This window comes from Aquarana catesbeiana, linkage group LG09 (genome assembly GCF_042186555.1).
Source record: "Aquarana catesbeiana isolate 2022-GZ linkage group LG09, ASM4218655v1, whole genome shotgun sequence".
Classification (NCBI taxonomy): domain Eukaryota; kingdom Metazoa; phylum Chordata; class Amphibia; order Anura; family Ranidae; genus Aquarana; species Aquarana catesbeiana.
This window is the reverse complement of record NC_133332.1, coordinates 259,851,183-259,866,604: the sequence shown is the minus strand read 5'-3', so window position 1 is coordinate 259,866,604 and position 15,422 is coordinate 259,851,183.

Sequence of the window (15,422 nt, the reverse complement as noted above, 5' to 3'; positions counted from 1 at the left end):
GGTGCGCGACTTACGTATGCGTTCACTACTGCGCGCGAGCACGGAAGGATGGGGCGCTTTACATATTTAAAGGGGAGGAGCCAGGACCTCCGGCAGGGGAACCAAAAAAGAGGATCGGGGCTGCTCTGTGCAAAACCATTGTGCAGAGCTTGTAAGTATAACATGTTTGTTATTTTATATTATAAATGGTAAAAACCACCGACCCGCGCACGTGGGAAACTTTTAAATACATGTTAAAAATATATGTGAATATTAATGTATATATAGGAGCAGCACGTTATATAAATGAGTGAGAAGAAAATAATTAGAAACTGCGCTCCTTCTAAAGTGCAAGTGCAGATTAGATAATGACTGACACAGAAAATTAAAAAATTCAAAATATTGTGACATTGGTAACAACCATAAATACCATTCAACTAAAGATCTAATCGAAGAAACACCAAAGTGTTTTGGTGATGAAAAACCAAACAATAAAAAAAAAAAAAAAAAAAATCAAAGAATGGATAGTGTTCAAAATATTCAAAATATACAAAAAACAGTGTTCAAAAATTTTCCCAATAACTTCTGGATAAGTCTTCCTAATATTCGGCAAACATCAAGGGAGTAATCATCCACCACCATCACCGGCCACATAGTCTACTCACCAGATTGAAGTGACTCCCAATTACAGGAGTCAAAACCACTTAATGGACATGCCAGAAAGATTCCCACGATCACGGCATGGTCCAGGTGCTGTAAATTAGGAACGCTGTGACTGCATGGACACTGGATGGATTTGACTGCGCCCTCAGAACGGGATTGGACATTGAAGACCCCAAAAGTTGGGAGAAAATAAATAGGAGGCTCCCATCGTGAAATATGGCAAAAAAAATTTTTATTCAAAACACGCTTAAAAGCCGCACAAATTGCAAGAAGGTCTATGCGGACAGTCTTACAACAAAGGACCACTGGAGTACCAGCTGCGTAGCAGGCGGAAGTGACGTGTCACGCTGGGTGAACCCTACCGGTTTCGTCAGTACACTCTGACGTCATCAGGGGTCGTAAATGCGGACACGTCGCCTCCGTAGAAATACAACCGCCAATCAAGAGTATCCAATCCGGTGCCTTCCCACGTGCCTAAAAAATTTAACTATGATTAGGATAGGCTGGAAGGATGTAGGCTAAAAAAACCAATGTAGTATAGTATTAATAGACAAATAATTTAGGCTGCCCTCTTGTGGCTGAAAGCCAAACTACGGTTACAAGAAAAATTGTATGAAAATATCTAAACTGCCATCTTGTGGATAAATACCAAATTACACAACTTATAAAGGGTATCGGGAACATGATCTTAGGGCTACTCAATTACTCATTTTTCAAATGGACAGAGGCGCACTCTTGAAAGATAAAACTAGGAAAATATGTGAGTTGGACTATGTGCCTTTTTTGACCAATTTTAATAGGGACTACAAAAGTGTTGAAAAAAATCTTCTTGAAACATTGGCCAGTTTTGTTGACTTTGGTGTTTCTTCGATTAGATCTTTAGTTGAATGGTATTTATGGTTGTTACCAATGTCACAATATTTTAAATTTTCTCATTTTCTGTGTCAGTCATTATTTAATCTGCACTTGCACTTTAGAGGGAGCGCGGTTTCTAATTAACTTGTTAATTATTTTCATGTTTGTTTTATTTTAATTCTTTCCTTTAGAATCACTTTAATGAACTGTACACGGAGGCCCCATGCACAACGGCACATTCTGGGAACACACGCAGAAACAAAAAGCCATTAAGAATTAAAGGCACCATTAAATGCGCGCGAGCACGGAAGGATGGGGGCGCTTTAAATTTTTTCTATTATTATTATTTATTTTACTTTTTGTTTTCTATTTTTGTTCTTTTACTTTTATTTTTTATCACTTTTATTCCTATTACAAGGATTGTAAACTTCCCTTTTAATTAGGGTTGTACTGATACCGATAATAGTATCAGTATCGGTGCCGATACCAAGCATTTGCACGAGTACTTGTACAAAGCAATTGCAAATGCTCCGATGTTTGACCCGATACCTGGACAGTCAGGGGGTGATCAGTGCGGTGGTGGGGGGGAGTTACAAGCATTGATCTCCCTGTATAGATTTCAATAAAGCAGCTGACAGACACTTTTCCAGTACCAGGGTTATGGCTGATATCTTCAGCCATAATCCCGGTAAACCACCTGCAAGCCGCAACGTATAGACGCTATATTACCAAAAGTATTGGGACGCCTGCCTTTACATGTACATGAACTTTACTATCATCCCAATCTTAGTCCGTAGGGTTCAATATTGAGTTGGCCCACCCTTTGCAGCTATAACAGCTTCAAATCTTCTGGGAAGGCCGTTCACAAGGTTTAGGAGAGTGTCTACGGGAATGTTTGACCATTCTTCCAGAAGCGCATTTGTGAGGTCAGGCACTGATGTTGGATGAGAAGGCCTGGCTCACAGTCTCCGCTCTAATTCATCCCAAAGGTGTTCTATAGGGATGAAGTCAGGAATTTGTGCAGGTCAGTCAAGTTCCTTCACTCCAGACTTGCTCATCCATGTCTTTATGGACCTTGCTTTGTACAAGGACGGAAGGATTTTTTTCCCCCTGCTAGAGCAAATTAGATCATGCTTTGATTGTTTTTTTTACCTTCTTCTGGATCAACTCTGGGTATAGGATTGTGTATAAACCGTAGGATTGTATGTGTAGCACACTGGGGTTTAGTCAGGGAGCTCCTCACAAATTTACTTGCCAAGAGTAGTTACCCTGGTCAATTGCTAGAGATCCATTGATTTCTCCCTAAGTTTGGCCTTGTTGCACTTTTCTCTTCTACTGCTAGGTGGCCGGGCACTTGGTGATACTAGATAGGAGAAGGGCAACCCAAGGGGAGGATATGGGTATTTGGGGTATCTCAGCCCATGGGCAGAGGTTTTCTTGAATCCCCCTGGCCTGCTGGGATAACCTATATATTCGGGTGAGGTCAGGTGATCGATGTTCTGTGCCACCTGGACGGCCATCTGGGTGGACGTGTGTTGTATGCCCCGGGCTGCTAGGCCGGAGATTGGGCCTATCCCGGGGGCGTCTGGCTGCCAGGCTGTGTGAGGGCCTATCCAGAAGTAAGAGGGCAGCGCAGGGTTGGGAAAGCGGCTTCCAGTCCAACCAGAAGTGATGGTTCTGCAGGCCAGAGAGGGACCACAGGGAGTAACTGAAGCAAGTACCGGAGCGGCATTCTCACCGAACGGTACGGTGGAGAATTGGGAAACTTCAGGTGGTAATCAAGTCAGGGACCCAACCAGCGGAGGTGACACTTGCAGAGCAGCCTTGTGTGTCAAGCTAGGGACCGAGCCGGTCAGCAGGGGTGAAGCTTGAGAAGTATCTGGAGTGCCAAGCTAGGGACCCAGCAGGGAAGCGTGGGTGACGCTTGAGGGAGATACCACCGCAAACCTTTGAGGAGCTCCAGGGATTCAGAGTCAGTGATTCAGAGGGTGCGGGAGCTCAAGGGGCTGAAGAACTACAAGTAGAAGTTGTAGTGAAGCAAAGAGGTCTGTAACGATTTGTGTTAGGAACTATTAAAGACTGTTGCCATAGGAGACAGCAATCCTGCACGTGCAGATGTGGCGCCTTGCTGGGGGCCTTTCCCTGTACGGCTGTCCTCCTATTGAAGTCTCGGTGTCTGCCAATTGAAATTGCAACTGCTTAAGGGTGTCCTGGCCCTAACCCTCTTTCCCCCTCAAAATATAAAAAGGTCTGTTAGGAGAAATAAAAACCTCTTTTACATCCAAGAAGTGTCTGGCGCCCAATAACTTTATCCACCTTGCACCCACTATGCCTCACAACCCACCACATACAGAAGGATGTCAGCTATCTTTGGCCCTGAAGGCTATCATTAGACTAGAGGAGGCTAAAGACTTTGCTACATAAGATTGTTTTTTGTTCCCTTTTATTGGTTGAAATAGATGAACTTGTGTCTTTTTTTCAACCTGACTAACTATATAACTATGAATGCGGCCACCACATGTAAGTACTGCTAAGGTGTAATATATTTCATTTTTGGTTTTGGGTGTAGGTATACTATGTGTATACACTGCTTTAAGTTTTTCCCTGGTGCTGATTGGGAATCAAAGAGAGTCATGGACACAGAGCAAGTGAAGCAGCAGGCTGATGTTATTTGCTTTTTATAGCTCCTCTGGTCTCCTTGTGGGCTGTAACAACTCTGATCCTCCAATCTGCAGCCGTCTCCTGTCCTTGTGGGCTGTGACAGCTCTGATCTTCTAATCCGCAGTTATCTCCTCTCCTTGTGGGCTGTGACAGCTCTGTTCTTGCAATCTGCAGCCAGCCACTTTCCTTGTGGGCTGTTACAGCTCGGGTCTTCTAATATGCAGTGGTTTCCTCTTCTTGTGGGCTGTGACAGCTCTGATCTTCCAATCTGCAGTGCTTTCCTTTTCTTGTGGGCTGTGACAGCTCTGATCCTCCAATCTGCAGTGGTTTCCTCTCCTTGTGGGCTGTTACAGCTCTGATCCTCCAATCTGCAGTGGTTTCCTCTTCTTGTGGGCTGTGACAGCTCTGATCCTCCAATCTGCAGTGGTTTCCTCTCCTTGTGGGCTGTTACAGCTCTGATCCTCCAATCTGCAGTGGTTTCCTCTCCTTGTGGGCTGTTACAGCTCTGATCCTCCAATCTGCAGTGGTTTCCTCTCCTTGTGGGCTGTTACAGCTCTGATCCTCCAATCTGCAGTGGTTTCCTCTCCTTGTGGGCTGTTACAGCTCTGATCCTCCAATCTGCAGTGGTTTCCTCTCCTTGTGGGCTGTTACAGCTCTGATCCTCCAATCTGCAGTGGTTTCCTCTTCTTGTGGGCTGTGACAGCTCTGATCCTCCAATCTGCAGTGGTTTCCTCTCCTTGTGGGCTGTTACAGCTCTGATCCTCCAATCTGCAGTGGTTTCCTCTCCTTGTGGGCTGTTACAGCTCTGATCCTCCAATCTGCAGTGGTTTCCTCCCCTTGTGGGCTGTTACAGCTCTGATCCTCCAATCTGCAGTGGTTTCCTCTCCTTGTGGGCTGTTACAGCTCTGATCCTCCATTCTGCAGTGGTTTCCTCTCCTTGTGGGCTGTTACAGCTCTGATCCTCCAATCTGCAGTAGTTTTCTCTCCTTGTGGACTTTGACAGCTCTGATCCTCCAATCTGCTGCTGTCTCCTCTCCTTATGGGCCGTGACAGCTCTGATCCTCCAATCTGCAGTGGTTTCCTCTCCTTGTGGGCTGTTACAGCTCTGATCCTCCAATCTGCAGTGGTTTCCTTTTCTTGTGGGCTGTGACAGCTCTGATCCTCCAATCTGCAGTGGTTTCCTCTCCTTGTGGGCTGTGACAGCTCTGATCCTCCAATCTGCAGTGGTTTCCTCTCCTTGTGGGCTGTGACAGCTCTGATCCTCCAATCTGCAGTGGTTTCCTCTCCTTGTGGGCTGTGACAGCTCTGATCCTCCAATCTGCAGTGGTTTCCTCTCCTTGTGGGCTGTTACAGCTCTGATCCTCCAATCTGCAGTGGTTTCCTCTCCTTGTGGGCTGTGACATCTCTGATCCTCCAATCTGCAGTGGTTTCCTCTTCTTGTGGGCTGTGACAGCTCTGATCCTCCAATCTGCAGTGGTTTCCTTTTCTTGTGGGCTGTGACAGCTCTGATCCTCCAATCTGCAGTGATTTCCTCTCCTTGTGGGCTGTTACAGCTCTGATCCTCCAATCTGCAGTGGTTTCCTCTCCTTGTGGGCTGTTACAGCTCTGATCCTCCAATCTGCAGTGGTTTCCTCTTCTTGTGGGCTGTGACAGCTCTGATCCTCCAATCTGCAGTGGTTTCCTCTCCTTGTGGGCTGTTACAGCTCTGATCCTCCAATCTGCAGTGGTTTCCTCTTCTTGTGGGCTGTGACAGCTCTGATCCTCCAATCTGCAGTGGTTTCCTCTTCTTGTGGGCTGTGACAGCTCTGATCCTCCAATCTGCAGTGGTTTCCTCTCATTGTGGGCTGTTACAGCTCTGATCCTCCAATCTGCAGTAGTTTTCTCTCCTTGTGGACTTTGACAGCTCTGATCCTCCAATCTGCTGCCGTCTCCTCTCCTTATGGGCCTTGAAAGCTCTGATCCTCCAGTCTGCAGCCATCTACTTTTTCCTTATGAGCTATGACGGCTCTGATCCACCAATGGGCAGTCGTCTCCTCTTCTCGCAGGCTGTGCGAAATTAGGAAAGGTGCACAGTGCACTCTACAGCATGGCCCACAAGAAGAGGGGAGAAGTTGGAATTCAGACTGGAGGATAAGAGTTATAACAGCCACTGGCAGACCAGAAGAACAGAAGTAAAGATGCAGTGTCCTTGCTCAGTAGAAGGTGGGCAATGAGCAGAGGGTTTGCAGGATCATGGGAGCTGTTAGGGACCTAGGGCCCTGTGCAGTTGCCCAATTTCACCCCATCCCCAAACATTGTCCCTTATTACCGCCAAATTGATCTTCTCACAAATAAAAAAAAACAACGAGCGGGTTAGCAGTATGACTCTTACATAAAAGTCATGTGTCACTTCTAATTGGTACTCCTATCCATATCAGTACCAACATGTTTCACCTACTTCATTACCTGGCCTTTTTTTTTTTTTTTACTTTTTTATGTAAGAAAGGAAGGCAGCTTCCAAGCAGATATACATAGGTAACAAGATAATACACAAAGGGTCCAGTAGTAACTAATTACCAATGCATTGGTCTAGACCAGGTAAGACAAGGAAAAGACCTATGTGGTCCGTCAAGCAGCAGAAGCATATCAAAAATCAACAAGAATGTTATCCTGTCCCCACAAAGGGAGCTAAGGGGTTAGACTCCTGTAGGTAATGATCTGGCATGTCATGGAGATGCCACGCTTAGCAGTCCCAAAGTGGAACAACCTACGGATTAACCCCTTATGTAACAGAAAACTGCCAAAAAAAGAGTAGAAAAAGAAAAAGCAGATAAAAAAAAAAAAGGGAGAGGGAAAGGGGGGGGGGGGGGGGGTAATATAAAGAGCCAGTCAGTGGCAGAATGCTATAACTTCATCATCCATTACGACCCACATCGATGAGAGCCTTCCCTTCCTCTGAGTAGATAAACATGTTCCATAGGGTCCAGGTTTACGTATAAGCCTCTCAATTGAGCCGAGCTGTCAAGACCAGATCCTCAATCAGGTTCAACTCCTCTACACTACCTGCCCATTTTTTAGGTTTTGAGTACTGTGGTACTTTGACAGCTACTCGGTCATGTAACCCTGTACCGTCATAAATATCATATCTTTTTTGAGACAAATAAAGCTTTCATTTGGTGGCATTTTCATCAACGCTGAGCTTTTTTTTATTATTTTGTACTATATAAAGAAAAAAAAAAAGACTCCACATTTTGGAAAAAAATTTAATTTCTTACCTTCTTGTATAAAACATGTAAAAAAATCTATATAAGTGTATATTAATTAGTCTCTGTGAAAGTCAGAGAGTCTACAAACTATGGTATTTACTGTATAAATGGCAGGCTAGTATACATATATATATATCACACACAGTATCTAACAAAAGTGAGTACACCCCTCACATTTTTGTAAATATTTTATTATAAATTTGGTGTTATCGCTCTCACTCTCTTATACTGGTCACTGGAAGTTCAACATGGCACCTCATAGCAAAGAACTCTCTGAGGATCTGAAAAAAGGGATTGTTGCTCTACATAAAGATGGCCTAGGCTATAAGAAGATTGCCAAGACCCTGAAACTGAGCTGCAGCACGGTGGCCAAGACCATACAGCGGTTTAACAGGACAGGTTCCACTCATAACAGGCCTTGCCATGGTCGATCAAAGAAGCTGAGTGCACGTGCTCAGCATTATATACAGAGGTTGTCTTTGGGAACAAGACGTATGAGTGCTACCAGCATTGCTGCAGAGGTCGAAGGGGTGGGGGGTCAGCCTGTCAGTGCTCAGACCATACGGCGAACATTGCATCAAATTGGTCTGCATGGCTGTTGTCCCAGAAGGAAGCCTCTTCTAAAGATGATGCACAAGAAAGCCTGCAAACAGTTTGCTGAAGACAAGCAGACTAAGGACATGGATTACTGGAAGCATGTCCTGTGATCTGATGAGACCAAGATAAACTTATTTGGTTCAGATGGTGTCAACCATGTGTGGTGGCAACCAGGTGAGGAGTACAAGGACAAGTGTGTCTTGTCTACAGTCAAGCATGGTGGTGGGAGTGTCATGGTCTGGGGCTGCATGAGTGCTGCCGACACTGGGGAGCTAAAGTTTTTTGAGGGAACCATGAATGCCAATGTGTACTGTGACATACTGAAGCAGAGCATGATCCCCTCCCTTCAGAGACTGGGCAGCAGGGCAGTATTCCAACATGATAACGACCCCAAACACACCTCCAAGACGACCACTGCCTTGCTAAAGAAGCTGAGGGTAAAGGTGATGGACTGGCCAAGCATGTCTCCAGACCTAAACCCTATTGAGAATCTGTGGGGCATCCTCAAACGGAAGGTGGAGGAGCGCAAGGTCTCTAACATCCACCAGCTCTGCGATGTCGTTATGGAGGAGTGGAAGAGGACTCCAGTGGCAACCTGTGAAGCTCTGGTGAACTCCACGCCCAAGAGGGTTAAGGCAATGCTGGGAAATAGTGGTAGCCACACAAAATATTGACACTTTGGGCCCAATTTGGACATTTTCACTTAGGGGTGTACTCACTTTTGTTGCCAGCGTTTTAGACATTAATGGCTGTGTGTTGAGTTATTTTGAGGGGACAGCAAGTTTACACTGTTATACAAGCTGTACACTCACTACTTTACATTGTAGCAAAGTGTCATTTCTTCAGTATTGTCACATGAAAAGATATAATAAAATATTTACAAAAATGTGAGGGTTGTACTCACTTTTGTGAGATACTGTATATCATTGGTTATATTGCTGGTTATTCTATACCTAAATGTTTTTTTAAAATTATATTTATCAATGTTTTTTTATCAATGATAAGGTTTTTTTCGTATGGTAAAGTTGTATATATTCTGTTAGTGTTAACTGCATTCAGGTGAGCAGCAATCTAGTGGCTGTATTCTGTTAATTGGCAGATGACTCTCGCTGTGCAAAGCATTTAAACTTGACCCTCTCCGTATCACTTGAGAAAGGAGCGTGCATGCTCAATACGTGCTTTTCGCATGCTCTGAAATGCGTTGTGGTTCTCTCTCCTTACCCCGGTGACGTCACACACCCACTGGCACTGCGCTTCAAGCTGGTCCCATCCAACTTACCAGAAGCTACTCAGGACTTGCCAGCTTCTTCCTAATTTACCATGGACATCACGGCGGGTATGCGCTTGGACCGGGAGGCGTGTAGGGCTCTTCCCAGCGGGTTCCTTTCCCAAGATGAGCTTATTTTTCTTAACCTTGATGTGAGTGTATATTTGACTGCTCACAATTGTATATAATAAATATTTCACTTAGAGGCACTTTTCTGTTTTCCTTTCAAGTTTTACCTCAGAGCTGGCTTCACTCCAGAGAAAAGCTTTGCCTTTTGTGCGTGTCCTTCATTCAAGATACATCATAGGACTTGTCATTAGGGATGAGCCGAACACCCCCCGATTCGGTTCGCACCAGAACCTGCGAACGGACCGAAAATTCGCACGAACGTTAGAACCCCATTGACGTCTATGGGACTCGAACGTTCGAAATCAAAAGTGCTCATTTTAAAGGCTAATTTGCATGGTATTGTCCTAAAAAGGGTTTGGGGACCGGGTCCTACCCCAGGGGACATATATCGATGCAAAAACAAACTTTTAAAAACGTCAGTTTTTTCGGGAGCAGTGATTTTAATGATGCTTAAAGTAAAAAAAAAAAAAAAGTGAAATATTCCTTTAAATATCGTACCTGGGGTGTGTCTATAGTATGCCTGTAAAGTGGCGCGTGTTTCCCGTGTTTAGAACAGTCCCTGCACAGAATGTCATTTTTAAAAGGAAAAAAAGTCATTTAAAACTGCTTGCGGGTTTAATGTAATGTCGAGTCCTGGAAATATGGATGAAAATCAGTGAGGCAAACGGCATGGGTACCCCCCAGACCATTACCAGGCCCTTTGGGTCTTGTATGGATATTAAGGGGAACCCCGCACCCAAATTAAAATAAGGAAAGGTGTGGGGCCACCAGGCCCTATATACTCTGAACAGCAGTATACAGGCGGTGCAAACAAGACAGGGACTGTAGGTTTCTTGTAAAGTAGAATCTGTTTGTAATTTTGAACTGGTACATTGTTAACATGTTTAGCTCCAGCCAAAAAATCTTTTTTAAGCTTTTTGGAAAACATAGGGAAGTGTTATCACCCCTGTGACATTTGTTTTGCTGTCTTTCCTCCTCTTCAGAAGATTTCACCTCACTTTTTGTCCCAATGACAAATGTTTTTTTAAAATTTGGGGTTTTTTGTGGAACAAGGATTGGAAAGCATCAGTGGAAAGGAGAAATGTTTTTCCCATATTAACTCTTACAGGAGAGAATTTCCCTTCCTAGGGGTAGATTTCATCTCACTTCCTGTTGTCTCCTTCCGTTTGCAAGTAGGAGTCGTTTGTAAGTTAGATGTTTGAAAGTAGGGGCCTGCCCTATATACTCAGCAGAAATTTGGGCCTTAGGTGTTGTTGTGGCCACAACACTGTAAGCCCTCACAGGGCCCTGCTGTGAAATATTAGATCAAGAATTGTAATTACATGCCCCTGTTGAACAAGGGCAGAAAAATTGGGTCCTCTTCCTGCCTCAAGTGCCCTGTTCATTATTCCACGCAGCGTGTGCTCCAACAGGTGGACAAGGGGGACAGTGTCATTGATGCATGCACTGTTCACCATCCTCGTGGCATCCTCAAATGGTGACAGGACAGTGCATGCATCCCTGATCATGGCCCACTGGCGTGGGGAAAAAAAAACAAGCTCCCCTGACCCTGTCCTGGTGCCATAGTCGCACAGGTACTCATTGATGGCCCTCTGCTGCGTGTGCAGGCGCTGCAGCATGGCCAACGTTGAGTTCCACCTGGTGGGCATGTCACAGATTTGGCGGTTCTTGGGCAGGTTAAACTCCTTTTGGAGGTCCGTCAGCCAAGCACTGGCATTATATGACCGGCGGAAATGCACACAGACTTTCCTGGCCTGCCTCAGGACATCCTGTAAGCCCGGGTACCTGCCCAAGAACCGCTGCACCACCAAGTTAAGGACGTGAGCCAAACAGGGCACATGGGTCATTTGTCCCTGTCGGAGGGCAGAGAGGAGGTTGATGCCATTGTCGCAAACCACCATTCCTGCCTTAAGTTGGCGTGGCGTCAACCACCTCTGAACCTGCCCCTGCAGAGCTGACAGAACCTCTGCCCCAGTGTGGCTCCTGTCCCCCAAGCACACCAACTCAAGCACCGCATGGCATCTTGTGGCCTGCGTACTTGCGTAGCCCCTTGAACGGCTACGGAGCACCGCTGGTTCCGAGGACAAAGCACCGGAAGAGGCCATGGAGGAAGAAGAAGAGGAGGGGGTGGAGGAGAGAGGTGTGTCACAATCATTAGCATTTTGGAGGCGTGGTGGCGGAACAACGTCCAACACTACTGCACCTTGTCCTGCATCCTTCTCAGCTGCCAGCAGAGTCACCCAATGCGCCGTGAAACTTAGGTAACGTCCCTGTCCATGCCTGCTGGACCATGAGTCAGCGGTAATATGCACCTTATCGCTGACCGCCCTGTCCAGCGAGGCATGGACATTGCCTTCCACATGCCAGTAGAGAGCCGGAATCGCCTTCCGTGAGAAAAAGTGGCGTTTGGGTACCTGCCACTGAGGAACCGCACATTCCACAAACTCACGGAAGGGGGCAGAGTCTACCAACTGAAAAGGCAGCAGTTGAAGTGCTAGCAATTTTGCCAAGCTAGCATTCAACCGCTGGGCATGTGGATGGCTGGGAGCAAACTTCTTTCGGCGGTGCACCAGCTGGGGCAGGGAAATTTGCCTGGTACAATCTGACGTCGGTGTACCAAAATCAGATTGCCGACAAGTACTTGGCTGTGACACACCTAATTCTACACCTTCATTCCTCTCAGTGCAGGTCTCAGAGAAGACTGAAGGTATAGTGGGGTTGGAGATCTCAGCTGATGAGGAGCAAGGAGAGGTCCTCTTTGTTCTTTGGTGTGGGTCTTTTAGATACGCTTGCCAATGAACTGCATGGCAGGTCAACATATGTCTGGTCAAGCATGTGGTACCCAAGCGGGAGATGTTTTGGCCATGCGAGATACGCTTGAGACATATGTTGCAAATAGCAGCGGTGCGATCTAATGCACTCGTCTCAAAAAAGGCCCACACCAAAGAACTTTTTGAATAACGCGCAGAGACTGCAGCGCCCTGCACATGTGGAGCTTTGGGGTGTGATGCAGTCAAGGTGCTGCCCTTAGGCTGGCCCCTGGAGGGCATCCTGCCTCGTTGGTGATGTGCCGCCTCCTCCTCCTCCCCTCTCCTATCAGGCACCCACGTTGAGTCAGCGACCTCATCATCCCCTCCCTCCTCATCACTGGAGCAAACCTGGCAGTATGCTGCAGCAGGGGGAGCATGACTGCCAGATTGCTGTCCTTCTTGGGCACCCCCTCTGTCCGTGCTCACGTTACTGCCTTCATCGAGCTCAGTATCATCATCAGAGCCTTCCAAACGCTGGGCATCCTCCTGGAGCATGTACCCAACACTGTGGTCAAACAGTTCGAGGGACTCCTCAGGAAGACATGGTGGGGCTAGGGAAGGAGTCACTGATGACATTGAGCCAAGGGAAGAGGCCGCTGCTTTGCCAGACAAAGTACCCTGGGCATGGGTGAGAGAGGATGAGGAGGATGAGGACGGCTTGGTCATCCACTCGACCAAGTCTTCCGCATGTTGCTGCTCAACGCGGCCAGCTGCCGAAAAAAAGGCCAAGCGTGTCCCACGGCCACGTGCTGATGGGGATGCACCGTCTCCACGACCAGCACTAGACACAGAGCCTGCTTGCCCTCTCTTATTGGCTTGTGACTGTCTGCCTCTCTTTCTTGGCCTTCCAGACATACTAATGGCCTGTAGCTGCACTAAGCTGGGATAGGGATATATATATAGATATATATATATATATATATATATATATATATATATATATATATATATATATATATATATATATATATATATACACATACATACACACACATACATACACACACACTCTGATACTGCAGCTATAGTATGAGAACACCACCAACCTTCTACAGGTAGCTTTAGCTGAACACTGTGCAGAGCTCACAAAAAAATAACTTGTAGGTTTAGCTGGACACTGTGAGGAGGACGCACCACACTAACTTGTAGTTTTGGCTGAACACTGTGAGCAGGACACACAGCACTAACTTGTAGTTTTAGCTGAACGCTGAGCAGGACGCACCGCACTAACTTGACTGTGGTACTAATAGGATCAAAAGAACACCAGCAATTTTCTTCAGGTAGCTGTAAATACTGTAACAAGACAAGTCTGCCTGTCAGTAAGAAGATAACAGGAACGGATCTAGCTAAACTGAATACAGTATATATATATATATATATACACACAATACACTGTAAGTGCAGCTAACTGACTGACTGTTCTGCCTAATCTAACTCAAATGACACTGTCTGTCTCTCTCTCTCTCTATCTCTATCTATGAACGCCGGAACACACACTACACAGGGCCGCCGTGCAGGCGGCCTTATATAGTGTGGGGCGTGTACTAAATCCCCTGAGCCATAATTGGCCAAAGCCTCCTTGGCTTTGGCCAATTACGGCTCTCTGTTCAGACGGCGCTGTGATTGGCCAAGCATGCGGGTCATAGTGCATGCTTGGCCAATCATCAGCCAGCAATGCACTGCGATGCCGCAGTGAATTATGGGCCGTGACGCGCCGCACGAATTTGGCGCAAACGGCCCATATCGTTCGCAATTCGGCGAACAGACGATGTTCGACTCGAACACGAAGCTCATCCCTACTTGTCATCTACTTGTCCATAGACTTTTACCCCTCCATTTCCTTGTCATGGACTTTTTAGACCCATTTACCATTTATTGTATGCTATTTATGTAATTATCCTGTGCGCTGGCATTTAATCTATTTTATCAGGTACCATTACAGCTACTGCCAAAACTGTCCAAAAAATATGCATAGTTGATCCAGAGGAAGGCAAAAATTAAAAAAAAAAACTATAAAGTTTGATTCAATTTGCTCCAAAAGGGGAAAAATAAAATTCTGTCATGATCCCTCAGAAGGAAATTGGATATTCCCTTGATCAACTACTCCTGGTGTTATTACCTATTAATGTTAGAATCCAGTTATATTTTGTGCATTTAGGAAATAATCCAGGTCTTGTTTTAAAACAATCTACTGAGCTGGACAGAACTGGTTTCTGAGAGAGTCTATTCCACATGTTCACAGCTCCTACTGCAAAGAAGCCTTTCTTTTTTCCTCCAGTCACAAAAAGAGCCCCCTGCATGACCTGAAAGTGACTAACTCCTTACCAACTATATGGACTATGTATTTCTACATGTTGATCATATCCCCACTTAATCTCCTCTTCCCAAGAGAGAATAAATTCAGTTCCTCTAATCTTTCCTCATAGCTGAGCTTCTCCATGCCTCTTATCAGTTTGGTTGCCCTTCTTTTCGCTAGTTCCCCGATATCCTTTTGTGATCTGGTGCCCCAAACTGAACTGCATATTCTAGATGGGGGTCTTAGCAAACCTCTGTCCCAATAGTTTTTCACAATTGCATTGTTAAGCAGAAGGTGGTGGTTTTGGACTGGAATACCTGGTGCCCAGCAAAAGCCAGTTGGTTCAGCTTCTAGCAAGTAGGCATGGATAAATCAGACTACCAAAATTCTACTAGACATTGTCATTGAACGCTCGTCTGTCACACTATACTGCAGACCAACCATTCTCAACCAAGGTTCCATGGAATCCTGGGATTCCTCTAGAGTCCTCTCGCATTTGATGGTGTCTGCATAGTTCCAGGGCTATTGCCACTTTAAAAAGCCAATAGCAAGATTTTTTTATAGGTCTGTAAGGGTGGCATTATGTTTACCATTGTAAGAGGGACATTTTTTCTACTGACCACCAAAGTAAGGGGGGATTCTTCCAACCGACTACCACTGTAAGTGGGACATTGTTCTCATTAGCCACCACTGTAAGGGGGACATTGTTCCTACTGATCCCCAATAAATAAGTTTTAGCAAAGGTTCCCCTGGACTGAAAAAAATGGTTTATAAAGTTCCTTGGGGGTAAAAAGGTTGAGAATGGCTGCTATAGACTACTGTACTATGAACCACTCCCATGTTAAGACACATAGACTATTCAGATATCAATGCAAACTATTGTTCTCCCATTGATATAAAACGCTGCTCTGTAGATGGTC